Source organism: Ursus arctos, unplaced genomic scaffold (genome assembly GCF_023065955.2).
Source record: "Ursus arctos isolate Adak ecotype North America unplaced genomic scaffold, UrsArc2.0 scaffold_14, whole genome shotgun sequence".
In the NCBI taxonomy this organism is placed as follows: domain Eukaryota; kingdom Metazoa; phylum Chordata; class Mammalia; order Carnivora; family Ursidae; genus Ursus; species Ursus arctos.
Genome location: NW_026622808.1, coordinates 13,656,223 through 13,680,483, shown reverse-complemented (window position 1 = coordinate 13,680,483; position 24,261 = coordinate 13,656,223). Strand labels below are relative to the sequence as shown.

The window sequence follows — 24,261 nt, the reverse complement described above, 5'->3', positions numbered from 1 at the left end:
AGCCATATTGGTGTGAGGGTGACGTGACATCAGGATCCTCAGGGCCCCAGCTCAGACGGCAGCTCGGGAGTGGTGCCCATTGATGTGGTTTCGAGGCCCTCCTTGGCTGGGAGGCTGCTGGTGGCCAGGGACCTCTGTGCCCCTCTGCACCATGAAGGGCTGGGCTCATGTCCCCCAGGGGGCTCCCCACCTTCTAACTATTTATTGCTCTCCTACTTGGGTCTGCCGGTTCATAGAGTAAACCCTTTCCTCACACCTGGCAACTTGACCATCCCAGCGTTTTTTTTAATTTCTAAAAAAATTATTATGGCTATATATTTGTATTTATTTGATGGTCACTTCTGAGGACCAGCCCATTGAGTTTGGAAGACACATTGAGCCTTTAACAGCAAGTTCCAGGGCAGTCGTGGACGTCCTGCAGCGTGTTACAGCAATACACCTAGTTTGCACTTTGCAAACCTTCCTTTTTTCCCTGGTGTAGTTTTGAGTTTACAGAAAAGCTGCAAAGACAGTACAGAGAGTTCCCATGTAGCCCACACCCAGTGTCCCCTGGTAGTGGTGTCTTACATCAGTGTCGTGCATTTGTCACAAATATTGAACCAATATTAATACATTATGATTAACTTAAGTCCATACTTCACTTAGATTTCCTTATTCTTTCCCATCTCCCAGAAAATGTCCCTTTTCTGCCCCAGAACCCCCCCAGGACCCCACATGACATTTAGTTGTCCGTCTCCTTAGGCCCCTCTGGGCTGAGACAGTCTCTCTGACTTTTCTTGTCTTGCATGCCTGGCCGGTCATGCAGAAGACAGGTCAGCAGCTTTGCAGAGCATCCCGGATCTGGGTTTGTCTGGTGTTTTCTCACGGTCAGACTAGGGTTGTGGTTTTGGGGAAGAACACACAGAGGGGCTCATGCCGTCCACAGCTGGTATTGGCCTTGATCCGCTGGCTGAGCCAGAACCGGGGGTTTTAAACTTTGAATTACTGCCAACATTTAAAAATCAGGGGATTTTATAATGAAAGACCTCCCAGCTCCTCAGGCTGCTTGAAGAGCTGACGACATCAGGCCACTTCCCATGTGGTGACAGAGCGAGCCAGGTGTCCTCTCTCCAGGGCCCCACATTGTCACCACCTGCCTGCCCTGGGACCCACCTCACACTTGTGACCCCAGGACGGGCTGCTGGAGCGTGGCACACTCCATCCCCCGACCCCTGCCGTGGCCGTCCACCCTTGTAGGGGAATGTCCCTGTGACAGCTCGTTCCCACACAGCCCCCCAGGAGGTGGCTGGAAGTCAGAAAAGCATGTTGGAATGCTGGGGAGGGAAAGTTACCTGGGAGCACTTTGTGGTTGGTGTGAAGGACACGGCTGGCCGCTGCTGGTTGTGTGAGGCTCAGAGCCACCGGCATCTGGGGCAGACGGACAGGCGGCCTCGGGCCTCCTTCCTCCAGATTGTCATCGTCGACCAGGCCTGGGTCTCGGGCTTCTGGCTCCAGAGGTGGGAGAGAAGTCCCTGTGGTTTTAAGCTGCCCGGTCTGTGGTCGTTTGTTACGGGCACCCCGGGAAACGCATTCCGTTGGTGAGGCTTGGATCAGGAAGGACGCGAGCTTTAGGAAACAGACGGCGCCCCCAGCAGACTGCATGTGTGGGACCTGCTGGGCGTGGACCGTCTCGGGGTCTCAGGGCTGCTGCACCGGAGTTCTGGTTTTGTGGCACCACTGAGCCTCCGTGGTTTGGCCTCCGAGTGTTGGGTGGAGTCAGGTCCAGTGTGTCCCTCCAGGAGTTACTTTTAGAGAGCAGACAGTTTCCCTATTTGCCACTGGCCAAGATTTGGGGACATTTTTCGTGGTCACGGCTGGAATGGTCCTGGCATCGAGTGGGTGGGGCCAGGGATGCCGCTCAGCCCTCCAGAGTGCCCACCCCTCCAGAGAGTGACCTGCCCCCAGTGCCCCCAGTGCTGGGGATAGCGTGGAGCAAGGTGACCTTTGGATTCTAGAACATTCCGTGGGTCTCGGCAGAGAGCTGTGCGGAGGCAGCTGGAACTCTGGGAGGATGAGCTGGTAGCCTGTCCTCACTCAGCATGTTTTACCCTCCGGAGGCTGCAGGGCCGACCTGCAGAGTCAGGCGAGCCCCAGCTTGGAGCAGAAGCCTCCGCTGCGTCCCACGTGAGAGCAGGGTCGAGGTGACAGCACAGCCCACACACTGGGGCCTCGAAGGCAGATGAGCTGGCGTGCTGCCAGCTGCCACTCACCCGGCAGTCCCCGCACACCTACGATGACACGCGCTCCCTGGAAGGCGGATGAGGAGGGGCAGACCGTCTTCTGGCCTCGGAGGGGAGCACGGGGCAGGCCTCCTGGGCCAGAACCAAGCAGAAGCAGGCCAGATTTGCTGCACTTCCAGGGAGGCTGTCTGTGTTGTGTGCATTCCTCCAACAGAGTGTTCCCTGCGCACTTACACTGAGAATCTGAAAAGGAAGCCCTGCAGGGCCTTGAAGCAGTGATGTCCAGCTCTCTGTGAGGAGTCCACAGACTTTCTGTACAGGGCCAGAGGGTAGGTATTTTCAGCTTTGCAGGCCAGCAGTCTTTGTTGCAGTTACCGGGTTCTGCCTTTGTAGGTACAGATGTGCCATAGATGGTGTATAAGTGAATGGGCATGGCTGTGTTTGAATAAAACTTTATTTATAAGCCAAGTGGTGGGCCAGATAGATCAGCATTGCCTTCTTCCCAATTCAGAGGCCTCTCCTTATTAAAAGTGGTATTTGACACATGACTATCCCTTTCTTCTTCTCAGGCTGGTTTCATCTCCTCTCTGAGCCTCAGTTTCCCCATCTGTAGAGCAGGGATAGTTATACTCCTTATGGGTTGTGTGTAGATTGTTAGGTATTGTTGGATGGTAGTTCTCATCTGGGGCGATTCTGCCCACAGCGGACACCGGGTGATGTCTGGGGATGTCTGTGGTTGTCACGACTGGGGGTGCTCCTCGCATGGAGGGGGTGGGGCCAGGGAAGCTGCTCAGCCCCCACAGTGCCTGGGATGCCCCTCAGAGAATGAACCAGCCCTGAATATCTGTGGGCCCCAGCGGGGGAGACCCTGGTGTGGATGAACGTGTTGAATAAGGTAATTGCAAAGACCAGGATGCCACGTTCTATTGTCTTTCTTTCTTTGGCCCACAGCTTCCCTCTTATTTTCCGGAATTCTCCATCCATAAACCTTTGCCCTCCTCCAGGCCCGGGCGCTGGCTGCACACTCAGCAGGCCTCCCGAGCGAATGTGCCACGGTGCCCGGGTCGGCCTGAGCTGCCGGAGAGGCTTGCTCCAGCAGGACCCCATGGTGGGTGCACCGTGGCTGCCCCGGGGACAGCTCAGCCACCTGTCTTCCCCCACCCCTGTTCCTGTCACAAGAGCGAACTTCCCCTGTTGATTAGCATATCCTGTTTTTAGCGTCTTTCTCTTCTAGGTTTTATATAATCATGTCATTATTAGGCGCTGTCACAGGGACTTAATGCTCCCTCAGTCACACTTTGAAGCGTTCCCTGGCATCGGCAGCTAATTGCCCGTCGTCACTCTCTGCTTTTCTCTTTTTCAGTAAACTTTCATTTTAGAATAGTTTGAGATCCCCAGAGAAATGGGGCAGGCAGCACAGAGTTCCCACGGAGCCCACACCCAGGTCCCCTGCACTCGCCATCTTCCCTCGGGGTGCTACGTTTGTCACAGATAATAGACCAATGTCGGTGTGTCGTTATTAACTGAACTCCATACCTTGGATTTCTCTACTTTTCCCCTCATTTCTCTTTTTCTGCCCCAGAACCTCATCCAGGAGCCCACATGACGTTCACTTGTCATATCTCAGGCCCCTGGGCTGTGGCGGGTTCTCAGACCTTCCATGTGCATAAACCATGTCCCACTCTGGGGGGGGTCACGTGGGCTGTTACCAGTGGCGATTTTGCTCACCAGGGCTAGACATTTTGGGTGCCCTTTGCAGCCAAGGCTTGCTAGCCAGTCGATAAAGAAGAGGTATTTACTACCAAGTGGGGGGCTGGATTTTTTTCAAGGTGATGGGAGAGCAACCGCCGTCTTAAGAATTTAAAGGTGGCAGCTCTGTGGCTGTGAGCGTTCCCTGTGCTGGACGGTCTGAGATAGTTTCGCTGGGTGATGGTCTGGGGCAGCGTGGCTGTGAGCGTTCCCTGTGCTGGAGGGTCTGAGATAGGTTCGCTGGGTGATGGTCTGGGGCAGCGTGGAGCTTTTCCATGTGACCCAGGCAGGGTCTGGTTTCGGGATGAGATCAGAACGCTCTCTCCGCAGTGGTGTCTGGCTCTGAGTATCTGTGGCTAAAACAGTGCCATGTTTTAACAGACCGTCTTCCGTTCCGGGGGTCGCAAGCTGCAGCCCGTGTGCTGAATCCAGACCTCCTGCTTCTGTCAAGTTTTATTGGCACATGGCCGCCCCCTTTGTCTACTACAGCCAGGCTGAGTAGTAACGACAGAAAACACCTGCCTCACAAAGCCAGAGGTATTGACCATCTGGCCCTTCGCGGGAACACTTTGCTGGGCCCTGGTCTTGTCCACAAAGCCGGTACCACGAGTTCTGAGCGATGAAGAAGTCGTGGCGTGTGACTTACTCTGTGACGTGTCTTATGTAGCGCAGAGCGCCGATGATAAAGCAGTTGTGCGCTGTTAATGATGTCAGGTGCTGATGGAAGCGTCTTACAGATGGTCTGTTTGTTTTTTTAAAGGATTTTGTTTATTTATTTGAAAGAGAGAGAGAGAGCACAAGCAGGGGGAGTGCCAGGCAGAGGGAGAGGGAGAAGCAGGATCCCCGCTGAGCCAGGAGCCTGATGTGGGGCTTGATCCCAGGACCCTGGGATCATGACCCGAGCCGGAGGCAGACGCTTAACCAACTGAGCCACCCAGGCGTCCCCAGATTTTCAGCTGTTTAATCTGGAAAGCACTCGTGGGGTCAGTGCTCCCATCATCTCTGTGTTACAGATTGAGAAACTGAGGCACGGAGGAGGCCGTGAGCCAGGAAGTCAGGACAGACAGTGCGCCCCAGCACTGCCTCTCAGATGTAAGAATACCCACCCACCCCCTTCCGTGGGACTGTGTCACCATTTTAATTCTCAGTGGAAATAGAAATCTGTTTCTACATATTTTCTTTTCTCGCTCCTTAATCAACTGCCCGTCCCTCCATATATTACAATTCCAGGTGGTGGGGTTTGATGACCTTGCACAAGGGAGCAGTCCTGCCCCCAGGACTGTGTCTGGGGACATCTGGGGTCATCACAGCCAGGGGCTCCTGGCATCAAGGGGCGGGGGTCAGGGATGCCGCTCGGCCCCCACTACACCCAGGACGCCCCTGCAGAGAATGACCTGACTGTGTCAGCAGTGCCAGATCTGGGGGGGAGAAGACCCTGTGTTAATTACTTGGACAAAAATTGAGTCAGATCCCTGTCCACATGTGAGAACAGAATAAACCCCGATGGTCCTGATGGGAACCAGGTGACCCCCACCTGGGCTATGTGGGGGGAGGGCTGGGAGGGCCTCTGAGTCACCATGGACCCGAGATCACAGGGCAGCAGCACTCCCTCCTCCTTCTCTATTCAGCTTCTGGTTCCTGGAGACCTTTAACCCCGGGGTCAAGCAAGCGGTGCCCTCGTGTCAGGTCTGGTCAGGGGTGTGACGGCGCCTGCCCTGGGTCTGTCCTGGCAGAGCCTGCCGTCAGCTGTGTCACCTCCCCCCTGGGCGCCTCCCCACCATCCGGGCCCCCAGGCTTCTCCTCCCCCTTCATTTGCAATCAGAGCCTCGTCAGGGTGACATATTTAGATGGTTGCTGTGGTGACGAGGGAAGGCTGGGCTGATCGCCGCCGCAGTGCGTGAAGGACAGCGCTGCATTGCTATATCGAGCCTCCACGCAGGCAAGCGCTCCTGCCTGCCGCAGGCCGGGGGGCGTCAGTGTGGGAAGTCGAGGGGGGCTCAGACGCCCCCGTCCCACCCACTCATTTCCCAGAGAAGTGAACTGCAGCCTGGGCAGGGGGAGATCTGCCATCTGCCCTCTGCCCTCTGCCGGGTCCGGGCGGCCCATCTCCACTGGGGGCTGAGCTGGCCCCTGGGGCGGTGGGGGCTGCCTGGGGATATCGGGCTCCTCACAACTGGGGTGCTCTTGGCCTCCAGCGAGCGGGGTCACGGGGTGCTGCTCGACCCCCCCCCAGCGCCCGGGAGGCCCCACGGAGAGTCAGCGGTGCTGTTGGGGGGTGGGGGTAGGGAGATACCCTGCTTCAGAGGGAAGGAGGTGAAGGCAGTGGCTTCATTCAGTTTCAGGAACTAGGTGCTGGCATTTACGTTGCGATAATTCATGAAATCCCAAAGATTTCATTTTCTTACCCCTGTTGTTAGGCTGCTCTCCCCTCGTTGAATTTCTCGTGTCCCATTGGGCTCCTGTGTCTCCCCAGATTATCAGGTTGATAGATGTTGGGAAAACAAGAAAATGAAAAATCCAGTGCTGCTCAGTGCTTACCATTAGCAACCTGTGATGGTTGAACACGCAGGTGCAGATGTCAGGTGAGCCAGTGCTGACAGCAGGCACGTCCACCCTCCGCTGATCCGGCGCCCCTGGTATCAGACCCTGTTGGTGGCAGGGCCCCGTGGGTGTCTTGGACAGTGATGTCTGCTTGGTGCCATCTTGCAGAAATCAGCTCGTCACCAGCCACAATATGCTTTCCGTTGGCCAAATGGGATTTGGGAGTAATCCGAGGGAGGTGGTTTGCGCCTGATTCTATTAGGGGTCTGATCCGCTCTGGTTCCTGGGCCGGGGGGTGGGGGCTGTGGTGTAGGTTAGTCCGGGCCTGAGCGTTCAGAGGAGGCTGACCCTCACCGAAGTGTATCATTACGGTACTCACAAGAGCTTTGCGGGGGAAATTAGGGAATGCACTTGGCCAGGACTGCCCGAGCTTCTCTCTGGGTCTGGTTCCTAACAGCTCCTTGAAGGACCGACTGGTGAAGTGTCAGCACTTAGCGATCATCTGGTCTAAGATGGGCTCCCTCTCCCCTCCCGGCTCACTTCCTCCTTTCTAAAATCAGAATTCTAATTTGTCTCTTCAAGACCCTCTCTTAGTAGACTGCTTTTTAGAGTAGCATTAGGTTTATGGAAAAATGGAGCAGAAGATAGAGTTCCCACACAGCCGCCGCCCCTCCACGTTTCCCCGTTCCCGTCTTGCTTTAGCACGGCACGGTTGTGGTCATGGATGAGCCAATATTGATATGTGACCAGTAACCGAAGTCCTAGTTGACATTCGGGTTCAGTCGTTGCCACCCCCTGGCCCGGGAGATCGATAACGGGGTTCTACCCGAAAAGGGCTTTACCCCCAAGAGGGGACAGGGCACTCAGAGGTGGCAGCAGCTCATGAGCTAGTGTGTCCAGTTGGGCACAGAACCTCAAATAGAAGCTTCAGGAAGCCGTTGTGTAGGCTGTCGAGCAGGGCTCCTCCTTCCCTGCAGGGACTCTGGTCGTCATGACTGGGGTTGTCCTGGCATCAAGTGGCTGGGGGATGCTGTTCAGTCCTCCCCAGCGCCCAGGTTGCCCCCTCCCCCCACCCCACACAGAGAATGACCGCAGTGCTGGGGTGCGGGGGGGGGGGGGAGGCCTGAATTCTAGATGGAGGGGCAGTTGTGTTTGCACTTAGCAGGGCTGTGCCAACCCTCTGGAAAAATCCTGGAGGCTCTGATTGAGCAAAGTGGGTTGTGACGTGCCTTCCTCCCAGATGAGACGTCCTGTGTCAGTTCGGGCTGGCTCCTCAGTTCCTTAATCCAGAGTTACTGACGATGGGCTCTAAGGGGCGCAGCCCAACGCGACTCCTTCATCAGGGGTCGACCCGTCATCTCCCCTAATATCCGGTTTCACGGCCCTGCTTTTGGCAGTTTCAGATCTCCAGGGTTGGGAGCTAAGGGTCCCGCTGCCCATGCCCCCCACTCACTATTCAGAGACATTGGGCTTCAAATCTGTCGAACCCTTTCAGAATTACAAGGGAAGTAGAAACCACTGGGAAATTAATGGTGGAAACCCCTGGAGTGCCCTTGGCTTGTGATCCACGTGTTTCGTCTTCCCTTTTCCCATTGACGAATGATGCCGCTGATGGCTGCCGCCGAGAATGGGGACCTGCGTGCCCGGGCTCGCTCCAGGCCAGGCCTGCGCTCGCCGAGCCCCTGTGCCCGTCCCACAGACACACAGCGGGGTTCTGGCCCTTCCTGTGTCACAGGCGAGCTTCTGGGGGGGACCTGGCCCATGTCACCCAGCTCTGTGGGAGCGGCCTGTTCTCCCCAGCTTCCCCCAGCTCCGCAGGCCTCCCCTCCGCACCAGCTGGGGGTCAGGAAACCCCGTGGTAACGGCGCACGTGCTGTGCGGGGTGCGGTGAAGCCCGGCAGCTGGCAGAACAGATGCAGCCCCTGCACAGCGGGGTCTCGCCCCTCCTGGGATGCTGGACTGAACCCCTCGATTCTGGCGGTGCCAGCAGCCCCGGGACTTCTCGAGGGCCAAGGACCACATCCTGGAGTCGGTGCAGTGGCTGGACAACTTTGCAGATATCCTAAAAGCCCCTGAATCGGACACTTGCAAAGGGTGAAGGTTATGGTCTGTGAATTCGATCTCAGTGTAAAGGAAAGGCAAAGACAAGGGAAGCGTGTGGACAAGGTGAGGGTCCCAGGTTGTAAGAAGTGCTGCCCTGGATGAATGTCGGTGGTAGTAGTCCTTCCGATGCGGGCGCCCCGATGGCCACCGTTGGAAACCGTGTCCATTTCCAGGTGTGGTTTAGCTCTCCCTCGGCACCGGGCACTTCCCCCGGAGCTTTCTTAGTCTGTGTCTGAGGTCGGCCTGCCTCCCCGGCAGTGCCTCAGGCCGGGGTCTGCGTGGGGTCAGCAGGCTCTGCTGTCGTTCTCTTCAAGTTTGGCATAATTTTTGAACGAGGGATCCCAGTTTCATTTGGCTTCCGGCTCTGCAAATTCTGAAGCCTGTCCTGCTGCCGGGTCCCAGCTCCTCGTCCCGCTGCTGGCCCTTCGGGAGGGCTTGTGGTTCCCTCTGACGGGGAAAGTGAAAGCCCCGCATCTTTGCCTAGATGAAGGTCACAGGGACAACTGGGCGTCAGCTGGTGCACCTGGCAGCCTGCGGTCTCGTGGGCCCCGGGACAGAGCTGTAGGGTCCGTTGCTCAAGCTGGCCTGGGCTGAGCGCAGCCAAGGTGGGGGCGCCTGTGGTGGTCGCCTAGGTGCGCAAGTTCAAGTGCAGGCTGGTGCTGTGGGCTGGGGGCGGGGAGATCTGCGGTTGGTGCAGGTGAAGGCAGAGTGAGAACCCACCTTTGAAAGGATTCATGACACCATGTTCACAGCAGCACGAGTCACATCACCCAGGAGGTGGAGACACCCAAGTGTCCCATCAGTAGCGAAGGGATACACGCAGTGTGTCCACCAGGCACAGGAGCGTCACCCGGCCACGAACAGGGGCGAGGCACCGACAGGCACTGCTCCCGGGGACGGACCCTGAGCCCACGACGCTCAGGGAGGGAACCAGACACAGAAGGCCCCACGGTGTGTGAGTCCACGTGTGTGACACGTCCAGAACAGGCTCCTCCACGGATGGGAAGGGGGCTCGTGGGGGCTGGGGAGGGGTGGGGAGTGACCGTCAATGGGACGGGGTTTCTTTAGGGATGATGAAAAGCCCTAAGGTTGGTAGTGGTAATAGTTGCACACTCAGAAAATGCTAAAAAGCACTTTATTGTGCACTTGCCGTGTGGCTGAGAACCCATCTCAGTAAGACTTAGATAACGATGCTCGTCATCAGTCACTTTGCGGGTTTTGACAGCCTCCCCCAGTTGCGTAAGGAGCCACCATGGGTGCAGCTGGGCTCATGGTGCCCAGGACCCCCTGCACTGGTTTTGCAATGTCTTGTGAGTCTTTAATTGATTCAGAAATAAAAACTTGAAGGATCATGTACATAGATGACCCCTGCAAGGTTGAGGCAAGTCGCGGCCTCTCGGTCGGGTCATAATTGCTCTGGCCTTCCTCGCTCATTCTCTGGTGTGGCCTCCGGCTGGCAGCAGTGTCTCCCCGCCCCCCCCCCCCCCCCCCCCCGTTGAGGCGTTTCTGAGCCCCCGGCGCCACCTGCAGGTGATGGTGGGAAGTTCAGTTCTCCGTCCCAGCCCCTGGTTGACAACAAAGTGGCCCAAACTCCCAGAAAGGGAACCAGCATTAAATCTTTGAACTGAGTAATTTTTTAAAAGATGTATTTATTTGAGAGAGAGAGCATGGGGAGCAGCAGAGGGAGAGAGAATCCCAAGCCGACTCCTCGCTGAGCGCGGAGCCTGACACGCGGCTCAATCCCACAACCCCAAGATCATGACCTGATCTGAAACCAAGAGTTGGACACTTAACCGACTGCGCCACCCAGGAGTCCCCAGAATTGCGTGTTTTAAAATAATTTTATTGTTTCAAAAGGTTTTAAATGTATTTGTGAGAGCAAGAGAGTGCAAGCAGGGCGAGTGGCAGGTAGAGAGAGAAGCAGGCTCCCTGCAGAGCAGGGTACCCTGTGCAGGGTTTGATCCCAGGAACCCAGGATCATGACCCGAGCCGAAGGCAGACGCTTCACTGACTGAGCCACCCAGGTGTCCCATAACCTTTTAATTTTAAAATAATTTTAGATTTTCGGGAGAGTTTCAAAGAGAGTTCCTGTCTGCCCATCGCCCAGTCTCCCCCACACCTCCTGGACCCACGGTCTGTTTGTGTCAACCATGCACTTCTGTGAACCCAGCCCCACTTTGTTCAGATTTCAGCAGTTTGCCCCTAATGTCTTTTTCCTGCCCCGGGACCCCATTCAAGACACCACTTGGTATTTGGTCCTCACGTCTCCTTAGGGCGACCCCAGTGAGTTGGTGGGTGCCCTGGGGCAGGGGCTTGACTCAGTTTCCACCTCTTCCTCACAGAATGACCGTGAGGGTCAAGTGATGTGGGCAAACATCTTTACAAAGCATGAAAGGTATGATTGTGTGATCCTTTCATCCTTTGAGTTTGGGAGCCTTTGGACAATTTAGCAGCCATGACCTTGCAAACTTCTCACAGACCTTTCTGGCAAATTGCCTTCTTAAGTCCCACCTCTGCACCGGGAGGCCTGTCTCCGAGGCTGGCAGGGCAGCTGACGGGCAGAACCCCTGGATGGTCTTTGCGGCGGTCTGACCATGAGCTCGAGATCCTTCTCGCTGCTGCCACCACCGGATGACGTGTTTCTGGCCCAATGATGCTCCAGTGAGGTGTTCCGTTTTTCTTGCAGGGAGCGGACGTGTGGTTCCTGAACCTCGGCGCTGAAGACAGCTCGGCCTCGTGCACAGGTCAGTGTCGTGACGTTTTCTTCCTCCACTGTCGAAGTGAACGCGGGATGTGCGTGGCCGGGCCGGGGAGAGGGAGGAGCTTGTCTCGGTGTGGAGGGTAGCCCGTGCGGAGCCACTGCCCGAAGCAGAGCCAAGTGTCTGGATGGGACGGATCTCTCAAACCTGGCGCCCGTCCTGGCGACTGCGAGGCACCGCAGGGCCTTGGGAGGACTCTGAGCTCGGGTCCTGCTCTCTGTCCGTCCGTCTCGTTCACAAAGGGTGTTGGGTGGCTTTTGTCCTGTGGGGGAAGGGGCAGTGTGACAGTGAGCGGGGGGAGGCTGCAGCGGCCTGCGGCGGCCCCCAGGCTCCCCTTCCGCCCGCCCATGGAGGGCTCTGCTGCTCTCCTGCGGTGTCCTCTGTCCTGTGGGCTTTAAAATCAACTTCAGTTTCCGGCAAAAATTCTTATGGGACTTTGATTAGGGTTGTGTTTCATTTGTCAGTACGTTTGAGGGACATCGGATGTCTTTATAATGTTGGATATTCCCAAGCTGTGTGTGCGCGTGTGTTTAAATGAAAAAACGTTAGAAAAGGAGGCAGACCCTGAAGACGCACATCCCATGGGTCTGTCTCCATAAAGTTTCTAGAAAAGGCCCGTCCGCAGGGACGGGAAGGTGCTTGGTGGCCGCCAGGGGCTGGGGTGGGAATGGGGACTTGCTGTGGGTGTGCACCAGGAGCTACGTGAGGGGCGGTCTCTTACCAGAGACTCCTCGCCTTGTGTGCTTCCAACCGGCGAGTTCTGGGGACTGCAACGTGCACCTCAGTAAGGCTACAGGGGATGTGTGTGGCTTCACTCAGGAGAGAGGCCATCTCTGAGGACAGAGGCCAGGAGCTGCGATGGGAGCCCCGGGCTGGGTGTGACGTGTGGGTGCCCAGCTGGTCCCATGCAGATGACCTCCCCTGTGGCGCCCGTGTCATAGCGTTGCCAGCCAGGGGGGTGTTTGGAGACCGCAGCCGGCCGGTGGAGGTGGACTGACGTCCTGTGGAAAGGACAGTGCAGGCAAAGGAGAAGCCAGGCGCCCAGAGCCCCCACCTGGTGACAGCGTGCCTGCCCAGTGACAGTGTGATGGCGTCTTGGTGAGCGTTCTCCCCCCATCCCTCCGTGAGTTCCATCCACATGCGTGATTCTGGATAAATAGGGTTTACTCTTGAATGTGCTCCTTCTGCCTGATGGGCCGCTTTCCTTGTCAGTAAACCTGCATTTTCCCTCATCTTTCCTGACGCCGGCTTGGCATTCCACATCACAGGCAAATTGTTAGTCACTCCTTTTGAAATAATTTTACACTTGATTTAATTGCTCTGTGGGGGTGTTTGTTTTCCTGTTTTTCTTCTCTCTCTCTTTTTACATTCTGCGAGGAATGTGTTCGTGCAAACGTGGTGCGTCCTTGGCCGGTTGTCGTTGGGGGCGAACTCCCATTCGTAGGTCTGCCGTGCGTGGCAGGGAGGGAGAGCATCAGGGTGTCGCCCTCCACAAGTGCCGGTCCCCTCTGTTGTCTCCCCGGCCGTCTGAGCAGCCGGGCCAGTTTCAGGGCTGCTGGGTCGGGTTGCTGGGGATTCTGCAGCCCCCAGCTATGCCTTCTGTGAGCGCCCTTACGGACCTTCCTGGAGGGGGTCTCTCCGCCTCGTCAGCAACGTTCTTGAGCTCTTCATACGTGGTGTTTGAACTTTCCGCTTTCTGTGTGTGGACGCTGCCTGGTGTCCGTGACACCTGCTGTGAATATTGCTCTGAGTGGGCCGTCCACTGGACTCACCGTGGGCTTTCTCCTACGGATCGAGCACACTGGCACTCGCCCTTGTGTTTTCTTTGGCATTCCCCCAAATTTCAAGATGCTAGAAAGCAATGCACCTGTCTTTTGTTCAGATTGCATCTTTTATACTTAAATCTTCAACGCAGACTCACTGCTTGGTCTGAGCCCCACCGTGCGGGGTGGGGTGGGGGACACTGGGCAGTGTGGCGAGGGGAGGGGCACTGAGGGAGGGGTGCAGAATGAATCGGTGAGCTGGCCCACTGTGGGCAGACCTGGCAGGGGCTCTCCTGCAGGAACTCCTCGGAGGGGGGATGCCAGGCTTTCCCTGGTCCTGTTTTAACTAAATAGTCACTCGCAGAGCTCAGGCACTGTGTGAGGTGTCTGTGGGCACCTGGCCAGGGTTTACCATCTCTGAGAAGCCGGGTGTCGCCAAGCGAAGGCTGCTGCCACCTCTCCTGTGGCAGGACCAGCCCTCCAGCAGATACCAGAGCTAAAGGACTAGCAGGAGTTTGGGGTGTTTGCTCCTGGAGTGTTGGGTGGGAGGTCTGGGCCACAGTGCTGCAGTTCCCCCTGGCGGCCACGAGGGGGCAGAGAAGGTCTGCAGGCCAGGCCTCCAGCCGGGTGTGAGTGGAGCTGAGGCGGGGCAGGCAGGTGCAGGCCCGCACCTCAGGTGTTTCCAGCCCTCCGCTTGCCCCTCTTGGAGCTCTGTGACCACCCTGTCCCATTCTTCAAGACATTCCAGCCCCGAGGGTTCCCTGGTCAACCTGTCCCAGGCCCTCTCGCCCCCCACCTTGCAGATCCCGAGCCTCCCCTGATTGGGACCAGCATCTGCCAGTGGGCCCCTTCCATTGGGTGGAGAAGGGAGGAGGGAAGCGCTGGCTTTGTGACCTTGGGGCACCTGCACCCCCAAACCCACCCTGGACCCGGGCATGGTCTGGCACAGCAGAAGCTTTGGCACAGAAATGAAAACACAAGATTGGGGGTGGGCAGCCTGGCTGCTGCACCCCCACCTCAAAGACTGAGCCTTGCTTCTGGAACGTTCCCTCCTCCCTCCTCTGGAGCAGCAGCTGGTGGCTCCAGCCCCACACAGCCCTTCCTTTGGGGACAGCACCAACCGTCAGCAGCCCCCCCCAGGCGTCCCAGGCCTGGAATCTGGCTGGTGTCGCCGTGCAGCACCTGTGGCCTAGTGTCTGGCCTGTGTCACACCTGCTAGTGCAGTCGGCTGCATGCTTACTGCCTGGGTAAGGGGTAGCCCTCCCACAGACTTGGTCCCTTCCCTCCGCAGGGGTTTCTGAGTGGGTGCCTGAGCCGGGCTCTGGGGAAATGGCAATGACCAGAACAGGGAAAACCCTTGGCTCCCGCAGAGCTGACGTCCTAGCAGGACCTGGGGACCCACTGCGGCTTTCCCTGCCTCAGCACTGCGGACATCAGGTGGGTCACTCTTTGGGGGTGTCCCCAGTGCTATGGGGGCGGGGCAGCCTCCCTGGCCCCACCCACTCGATGCCAGGAGCTCCACCATGGAAACAACCACAGATGTCCCCAGACATGGCCTGTGGTCCCCTGGGGACAGGACAAGAACCCTGCCCTAATGGTTTCTCTCACACTCTGTCTTTAACGGGGATCCTGGCCACTGGGTGGGTCTTCCTGCTGCCTGGGAAGCTCTGGAGGCTGGAGCTGACGCTCGCCTCCTGGAGTGGCAAGCCAGTGTTGCACCAGCCTGGCAGCTGCCTGGGACAGCTCAGACCCCCTGTCCCCTGAGGGCACTAGACTTTCCCTCGGAAGTCACCTGGGCTCGGGTGTTCCGGGCCCTCATGGTGCTAGCTTTCCTTTGGATGAGACATCGTCTTTGAGCTGAATCCGGTGTCTAGAGCTGCGATTTCCAGCGTGGTAGGCACGAACTACCAGCAGCCCCGAGCACCCAAACTGGGGCCACTGTGGAAATGAGATTTTGCATATATTAGGTTAAATCTATGATTCTTAACTGAGGGCGCTCTTGCCCCCAGGGGACACTGGACAGTGTCCAGGGACATCTGTGGTCGTCATACTGCAGGTATAGTACTGAGTGGGTGGGGCCAGGGACGCCGCTCAACCACCACGCCTCCGCGGAGTGGCCGGCCCCCGGTGTCCATGGTGCCGGGGGAGGGGGAGAACACTCTGGACAAGGACACGGCTGAAAGTACAAAAGAGCTCCGTGACCTTCAAACAGCAGAGTGTGTTTTTCTGATGGCTCCCTATTGTCCTGGGAGCTTTTGAGCATTCCCGCCCACTGCAAGCGCAGCTGGAGCCTTTTGTCTCCAGAGGGGCCCTTGTGTGGAGCAAACCCCCTCCCCCCCCAGCCTGCTCGTCAGAGTGTCCGCGCGCGCTGCTCTCCCCCGCGGGTTACCCACTTCAGGTCTGTCCCAGGCATGTGGAAATGCAGTTGTTATCAGTTCTTTCTGCAGACAAGCTGTTCTCCTGCAAGAACTGCCAAGATAGTCGAAACCTTAAAACGTTCTGCTCGCGAAAGGTCACGGGCTGCCGCCGCCGTCCCAACAGAAAGCACATACAGAACGTGCATAATTCGGGGCCCTGCCGCAGCCCACGGCGCCCGGAACCCTCTCCCTGCAGCCTGCGGGCTCTGAGCTGGCAGACGGGGACGCTGGTGCTTCCCAAGGCAGCAGGGACGGCTCACACAGGAGCGTGACCCTCCCCTGCGGGCGCTCCCCTGGGGCTGTGAGGCCCCAGGGGCCACGGGCCACATCATGGGAGGTCTGTGGCCGTTACGACTGGGTGCTTGGGCCAGGGGTGCTGCTGAGTCCCCATAGCACCCAGGACGCCCCCAGAGAGTGACCCACCCCATTGTCCACCACGGCGAGGAGAGAAATCCCGGCTGCACGGGACTCTCGCCTTCAAGGGGGTGTCAAGATCACACCTTCTTGTCCACGTGCACCACTGCCTGGTTTCCACCCATGTTGTTTCCCAGACCCTGTGGGCCAAGGTGTGCCAGAAGGTTCTATCTCACGGGCTGGCTAGTGCTATGACCACCTGATTTTACCCATTTGACAGGACCCCAGCGCGTTCACATGGGGGATTGTTGGAGTAGGGGCCCCCTCAGCGGGGCCGCTAGAACCGGAACAACCCAGTGGCCACACACGGGCGGAGACCATGCCTCCATGGGCACAGAGATGTTGCTGGGCAACCGCTGGCACAGTCAGCTTCCCTCGGGGCAGGGCATGGCACACACGCGCCCGTCGCTAGTCATCCAGCTGCAGCCTCTTGACTCAAAACAGACACAGGACAACAGTCACATATGACAGGAAGGTGGGGGCGGGGGAGACAGGAGCCATGTGCTGGGCAGTGGGGTCTCTGCATCTTCCCAGGGCCCATTCTCAGCCCGATTCCCTTAGAGCCAGTGGGCTGGTGGCTCATTTCCTTCCTTCCCACTTCATGCTTTCAGTTTGCAAACTGAGTGCTGGGGCCCCTCCGGGCCAAACTGCTCATAGCTGCCTGCAGAAGCCCCCGGTGCAGGACCCAGGACACGGGGTCCACGGGACAGAGGGGGTCCACGAGACATAGGGCTCAGGCACGGCCTGGAGAGGGCCCGCTGGGGCGTGCTCAGCAGTGGGAGGCAGGGAGAGGGACCTGGGGGCCCAAGAGCTGTGCTGACTTCAGCCTGGCAGAGGCCTGAGTGGGGGCTCCAGATGCAGGTCCGTGGGTTGTTGGGGGCTTGCCTCTAATGGCCACAGATGGAATCACCGGTGGTCTCTAATTGTCACTGGTGTCCCCCATGCACTGGTAACCGGAGGTGAGGCCTTTGGAGGGGTGATACTGTGGTTTCTAGTAAGGTTTCTTACTAGGAAAGATGTATCTTGGTCTTCATGCACTATTCCCGGCTCACTGCTCCCCAGACTTTGGAATGTCTGAGTGAAAGGAGCATCCCTGTATGTGACTGACCCTGACAGTGATCGGAAAACCCCAGGGCGCTCTGTCCTTCCGTCTCACAGAGAGTGTGTAACGGGTGACCACACACCCGGCTCCACCCTGTTTATCAGCTCCTGGTTCTGCAGGTCAGCAGTGTGGACGGCGTGGCTGGTGCTGTGCTCTGGGCCTCACCAGGCTCGGCGAGAACGAGTGCTCGTGGAGGCACGGTGGAGAAAGAAGCCGCTCCATGATCACTCCGGTTGTCAGCAGGATTCAGCTTGTCTTGCTGGCAGCCAGCAAGAGGCCACCCTGAGCTCTTAGAGGCCACTCTCAGGTCCTGTCCAAGCCACATGGTCTCCTCCACTGGCCTCCTCACACTCCCAGTCTCTCACGTTAGGAAGGTCCCTGACCCTTTGAAGGCTCACCTGATGAGGCCAGGCCCACCCAGGTGCGTTCCCTTTTTAATTAACTCAGAGTTGACCAATTTGGAGGCTTAATTCCATCATTCAAACCCCTTCTTCCATACAAGTCATCTAAGCAAGGGATGGTATCTTATCACGCTCCCAGGCCCCGTCCACACTCAGGGTTAGTCCACGCAGTGCGCTCACCCGGGAGCAGGGATCTGGGGGCTCTTGGAATCCTGTTGGCCACAAAGGGGAGGAAGGGAGCAGCGTCATTTGAGACACAGCCTGGCCTGAGCCTCAGCTGGGGCTGCTCGGGCGGAGTCTTCACCCTCCTTGTCTGCCTTCCAGCCCCTGCTTACTGGGAGTAATGCCAGGACCCTGGGGGGGGGGGGTGCTCAGGATTAGGGGAGAGAGGAGGTGTTTGGAGAAGGCACAGCATATCTTGTCCCAGTTTACACCTAAATGTATGCATGGCTTCACCTAATTTTTTAAAAACTTGTATTTTGAAATAATTTCAGGTCCCCAGGAAGTTACAAGCTCTTGCCCGGCACGGCCCGTACCCCCTCTGTCCAGCTAGCCCCGGTGGTGGCATCTCCGTCACTAATAGTGCAAAACCAGGCAGTCGGCATGAGGATTGTGTGTGTGCTGTTCCCTGCTGTTTGCCACACACGCAGATTCGGCTTTGCCCCGTCGAGTGTGCGGGACTGTCACACACCCATGAAGTTGACAGAGCTGCTCTCACGCGTGTGCGCGGTGCCTGTGGGGGCAGCCGGCGGGAAACAGACACAGAGGCGTCTGCCTCGATGGCACCGTGGGCCACGCCCGGTGCTCTGGGCCATGCCCTCCCCCGCCACAACTCTGGGGGGGCCTTGCCGGCCCCTCTTCAGGCAGCCAGCCCTTCCGGTGGGTCTGTTTGCAGAAGGGCCAGCGCCGGAGGCTCAGGTTCAAAGCCAGGTGCACCTCCCAGACGCACGCGCCCCCGGGCAGCTCGCCTGACCTTCCTCAGCACGGAGGCTGGGCCCGCTGACCCCACTGCCATCCTGGCATCCACAGGGAGGCCTCAGTGATAGTGAGAGACTCCAGTTCCTTCCGGGGGACAGACCCTGTCCTCAGCTCCCTCGTCTGTCCTGCCCAACCCTGGAGACCTACAACGACATCCCCTTGCTGGAACGAAGCCTGCCTCCCCTTCCCCCGAGGTTCTCGGCTGTTTTCTCCGTGCCTCACAGAGTCTGACTCATAGAAGGTGTTCCCCGTGGCGGGGGGCTGTGTGTTTCCTCCTCTCATGATACTGACAGTGGCAGTGCCGGCTGCGTTTTCCAAGATGGTGCCCCAGGTGGGCGCCCTCTGGTGTCCACACCCTGTCTAATCCCTGCTCTTCGCACGCAGGGAACCTGGGACTAGACGGGGTGCCACTCTTGCGGTTAGGCTAATGTGAAATGGCAAAAGGGATTTTGCACATCTAGGAAGAGCCCTAATCAGTTGACTTGGGGTTCATCAGACGAGATGGTACCTGGGTGGGCCTGACCTAATCAGGCCAGCTCTTGAAAGAGCCCAGAAGCATATCCAGAGTATCTACCCAGGTTCACGGGTGCGGGGAGGGGGGCTGGAGGACGGGGACGGGAGTTAGTGTTGAACAGTGCTTGGGGTTTGTAATGTGAAAACGTCGTACACATCCGTCGCGCATCAACACGAATATTTTAACGCTAATGAGCTGTATGTATAAAAACGGATGAGATGGTTGTGTGTTTTTTACCAAAACAAAGAAGGAGACGGAGACGGAAAGAGCAGGAGCAGCAGCAGAGGACATTCTGCGGCCTTGAAGACAGCGAGCAGCCACGTCGTGAATGCTCGGAGCCGCGCCCGTCCAGGACCTCTGGTCCCGCGGCTGCAGATGAGAGCCCGGCCCCACCAGGCCTTGGAGGTCAGGCCGCCGAGACCCTGAGTGAAGGGCCCCGTTGTGTCCGTGTCACAGATGAGAAGACGGTGGCACAGGGGCTGAGTGACTTGCCTGGGGCCACGTGGTCGGTGTTTTGCGATGTTCAGATCAGCTGCATCTGCCCCCTGGGCCAGACTAGAAGCTCCCCCGGGTCAGGGATTTTGTCCGACCACTCACAGGTGCTTAGCAAGTGAGTGAAAGAAGGAGAGAAGGCTCTGGCCTGGTCCTCACCTGACCTCCTGCACCGAGAGGGAAGTCTGACCTGGCCTGGCGACACGTCAGGGACTGTGGACAGAACCAAGAAGGAGTAATGATCACATGTGGCTTCCTCAGCACAGTCATCACCGGAGCTGAGCTCTGAGCTCATTAGCCTCCTGGAATGCAATGTGCTGTTCCCTGGCTCCCTGACTCATATTCCCGCTCATCCAGACCTCTGCTCCTAGGGGAGGCGAGCTCTCAGAGCTGGGCACCCTCTGGCCCACGTGAAGCTCGCAAAGCCAGGAGCAGCCGGAGGGACGGACAGCAAGGTCTGGCAGTACTCCCGGTGGGTGTTTCCGGCACCAGGCTGCCAGCTGTGGGCGTCCTTGACAGGAGTAAAGGTTGTGGGTGTGAGGACAGGCACACGGAGTACGCGGGCAGCACCCGGGATTCGGGCTGGGGTCACATCTGCTGGTCCCCCTGGCAAACCATTAACCAGGCCTTCTGTGCCCCGGCGCCGTGGGGTAGAGCCAGCTGGCTCCCTGGGCACCGCAGACACTGGGCTGCGTCTCGGGCACTGGGGGTGGGGGTCAAGCAGGATCCCTGGCCCCACACACTCGAGGCCAGAGCTCCCCCCCCCCCAGTCGTGACAGCCACAGACATCCCTTCATCACCCAGAGTCCCCTGGGGCAGGACTGCCCTGGGTGAGACCCCAGTTGAGCAAACTGATGCTGACAGCACTGCTGGAGAGTGAGAGCAGGTGTTCAGGGAGGCCTTCCTGGAGGAAGTGATGTCTGAGTTGAGGTTGATGATGTCCTGGAGCTGCCGGGGCCAGGGAGCCCTTCTAGGTGCACAGCAGTGGAGCTGGTGCCAGGACCAAGGGCACAGGCTGAGGAAAAGGAGGCAAGGAGGCCAAGGGCAGAGGCTGGGCTTCATCCCCCGGGTTCCAGGCCCACCTCTGGCAACGATGCACTGACCTTGTTTTCCAGATTAGGAAACCAGAGAAGGTGAGGATGCTCCGTCCCCCCAGCGGTGGTGGGCAGAGGTCCCTGTGGGCTTCAGGCCAGCTCGGGGGGTGGGTGGCCGTGGGTGCTGGAGCCAGGCCCAGGAAGCTCAGCCCCTCACAGCTCTGAGACTGTGTCAGCAGGCACCTGCCCCCCCCCCAGTTTCCCTTTGGTGAAACTGGGGTAACAACCGCCCTGACGCCCAGGGCCATTGCAGGGAGTCGATGAGGTAAGCAGCTGCCCAGGTCTGGGCACGGCCAGGGCTCTGGATAAACAGGCAGCACGTTCCTTAGCCTGTGGTCATTGGAGGTCACCCTCCCCGGGCCCTTCCTCTTTGGGCTCCGCCTCCCTCCTTCCCAAAGACCCGCGAGTTCATCCGGCTTCTCTGGTATCCATGGAAACGGTGGGACTGACAGAGAAGCCCCAGGCCCTTCGGCAGGTGGGTGGCGAGCCCTGGACCCCTGCTCCTATCCTGGCGCTCTTCTCTCTGATGGATGAGAAAGAAGGGGCAGAACCACGTGGACAGACCATGCCCCCTGGCCTAGAGCTGCACCCCTGGGAAAGTAACAAACAGAGTCCACCCTCTGCGGTCCCAGCCTGCATCCACCAGAAAGGACCCCAGCTGGGCAGTAGTCTGTGTCCCGAGCCAACCTTGTTTTCCTGTTCCCTGGGCAGGAACAGCCCGGCCCACGGAGCGGACCTCTCCACGCCCAGTGAACACCTGGGCCATGGCGGGGCCGGGCCGGAGGGGCCGGGTTTCCTGGCCCCCCACCTGCGTTCCCCTTCCTGGCACTTACAGGAAGTTTGGCCGAGCTGGTCTCTGCATGCTTCCCAGAAGACCAACTTGCTCCACCGCCTCCTGGAGGGAGCCCAGCAGAGATCGAGGCCGCCGGGGCCACTGTGTCTATGCACAGGCTGTGTTGTGCCACACGTGGGGAAACCAGGACAGAGATGGCCTCCTGAGCATCTGGAGGGTCTTCTTTCTTTCTTTCTTTCGTGGTAAAATACACATAAAATTCATGATCTTAACCGTCTTCAAGTGCACAGCTCCACGGCATGAAGCACACTCACCCCGTCCTGCAGCCCCCCCATCTCCAGAACATTCCATCTCCCCACACGGAGACTCTGTCCCCAGGAAGCACGGACTCCCCAGCCCCGGCGCCAGCCCTGGCTCCCACCAGCACCTCTCTGTCTGTGTGGACGGGACGCCTCTGGGGACCTCCCGGGAGTGGGGTCCTGCGGGATGTGTCCTTCTGGGTCTGGCTGCTCTTGCTGAGCCCGGCGTCCTCAGAGTCCGTCCACGTCGTGGCAGGTGTCAGGGTCCCTCCTTTCTAAGGCTGGATTGTGTTCCAGCGTGTGGACAACCATATTACATTCATTCCTCCGTCAGTGGACGCTTGAGCTGTTCCCACCTTTTTTTTTTTGGCTGTTGTGAATTGTGCTGCTGTGAACACGGGGGTGCAAATACCTGTTCGAGTCCCTGCTTTCACTTCTTTGGGGGATAAAATACCTTTTGTCCTGCTTTGACACCTCCCCTCCCCTCAGGACACAGGGGAGCCCAGTCTGAACTGCAGAATCCAAGATATTGCTTCTCCCTCACCCACCCTCGCTTGGACCCACACACCCCTAGGAAGAAAAATGGACTTTTTGCACAAAGAAAGATGCCATGGGATGAAGGTTCCCAAGGTGCAAATGGTGTAGGACGAGAATGACCTCTCCCTCGCCCTGTGCTCTTGGCCTCCCTGCCTGGAAGCAACCAGTACCGGTTTCTGGGTCTTTCCCTGGTCATGCCCCGCCTCCCAGGCACCATTTCTGACCCTTAATTCTTGCAGGGTGGAGTCGGGCACCTGTCAGAAGCACAAACCTGAAGCCACTGAAAGGCGGGGCTGAGAGGGAGGGTGGGAGGGGCTGTCAGGTGGCCAGGCCTGTGTGGGCGGGGCTCCAGGGAAGCTCACTGGCCCAGTGCTGCAGAGCCTCGGAGGGCCCGCCCATCGGCGCCCAGGCCCGGGCCTCTCCAAAGCGGGTGCTTAATAATGGTAATGTGCCCCCTTGTTAGGGGCCTGATGTGTGTGTCCCCCAAATTCCTCTGTAGAAGCCCTTACCAATGGGCTGGTTTGGGAGGGGATCGGTGTTAGGCGAGGTCACGAGGGTGGGACGCCCATGGTGGGATCAGCGTCCTGGTAAGGTAAGAGAGAGATCAGGGCCGCTCTGTCCCAGACACAGCGAGGAGGGGGCCACCTGCGGGGAAACACATCCCCCCCCACCAGGGACCGACCCTGCGGCCCCATGATCTCAGACTTCCCGCCTCCCGAATCCTGAGAAGTAATGTCTGTGGCTTAGGGTGCCCTGTCTGTGCTGTTCTGTGACAGCAGCCAGAATGGACTAATAGAGCCCATCACAATATTTTTTTTAAAAAAGGAAGAAAGGCAGTCTGCAGAACGCACCATGCGGCATTCACCTGAGGGCAGGGGGAGTGCTTCGGAGGACGAGGGTGGGCGGTGGTCCCCTTCAGATCCTCACGGTGGCTTCTGGCGTGCAGGGTGGGTTGAGCTGGCGGCTCTGTAAGCAGTCAGGGTGGGGGCGGGGAGACCAGAGAGGCACGGGCGAGTGTCCTGGGGTCGCTGTAACAAGAGTACAAACCAGGGGGCTGAGAACCACAGGATTTCTTTCTCCCACATTCTGGGGTCAGAAGTATGAGGTCGAGGTGTGATGGGGCCACGCTCCCTCCCCAGGCTTCAGGGGAGGGTCCTTCCTGCCCCCTCCAGCTCCTGGGGCCCAGCACCCAGTGGCTTGTGGCTGCATCTGGGCAGCCTCGGCCTCTCCGTGTGTGTCTCTCCTCTTCTGATAAGGACACCGGTGCCTGGCTCAGGGCCCACCCTAATCCTGCGCAGTCTCGTTTTAACATAACCAGTTACACCCGCAGAGACCCTCCCTCTCTTCTGAGAAGGTCACTGCAGAGCCTGCTCCGGCTGCTTTGACAAAGCGCCGTGGACGGGGCAGTGTAGACAGCGGGTGTGTTCTCAGGGTGCGGAGGTGGGAGGTCTGAGATCCGGGGGTCTGCCGAGGCGGCTGTCCTGGGCGTGCAGACACTGTCCCTCCCCGTCTCCTCACCCAGTTGTCCCTCTGTGCGTGTCTGTGTCCCACCCTGCTCTTCCTGCAAGAACATGGTCATACTGGACTAGGGCCACCTTTGTGACCTCATTTAAATTAATCACCTCTTTAAAGGCCCCGTCTCCAAGTACAGTCCCACTGGGGGTTCGGGCTTCGACATAGGAATCTGGGGGACACGACTCAGTTCCTGTCAGTCACCTTCTGAGGTTCTTGTGGACATGAACTGGGGAGGGGACACTCTCTTCAACCCACCATGGGAGGTGGGGGGTGAACTCAGTCCTCCATCAGGGAGGCTGTGCAGGAGGGAAGGGGGGACGGGTCTCCCCCAGGAGGAGGCCCAGATGGGCATAGATGGGCCTCTGTGTGAGAGTCCCTTAGCCGAGCTGTGGTCTGAGCTTTGGGAAGTCCTGCCAGGAGGGGAGCCTTCACCCCCACCCTTAACCCCTTTTATAAAGGAAGGTGGAAATGGCTGGGAGAGGTTGCCCAGGGTCACAGAACAGCCTGAGTGCGGCCCGCGGTCTCCACCCTGCAGGTGGGTTGTGTGCCCCGTGCCGGCTTCCCAGCCAGG

The 24,261-nt window shown here is 58.4% G+C and overlaps 1 protein-coding gene across 2 annotated transcripts in view; it reads left to right on the top strand.

Annotated features, from left to right (window-relative positions):
• Positions 1-24,261, top strand: part of GNG7 (G protein subunit gamma 7) — a 122,556-nt gene that overhangs the window by 19,641 nt on the left and 78,654 nt on the right. For both annotated transcript variants that reach the window (XM_026481034.4, XM_026481035.4), the window contains exon 2: positions 11,299-11,356. The gene's annotated coding sequence lies outside the window, so the exon portion shown is untranslated. The remainder of the gene's footprint in view (positions 1-11,298; positions 11,357-24,261) is intronic.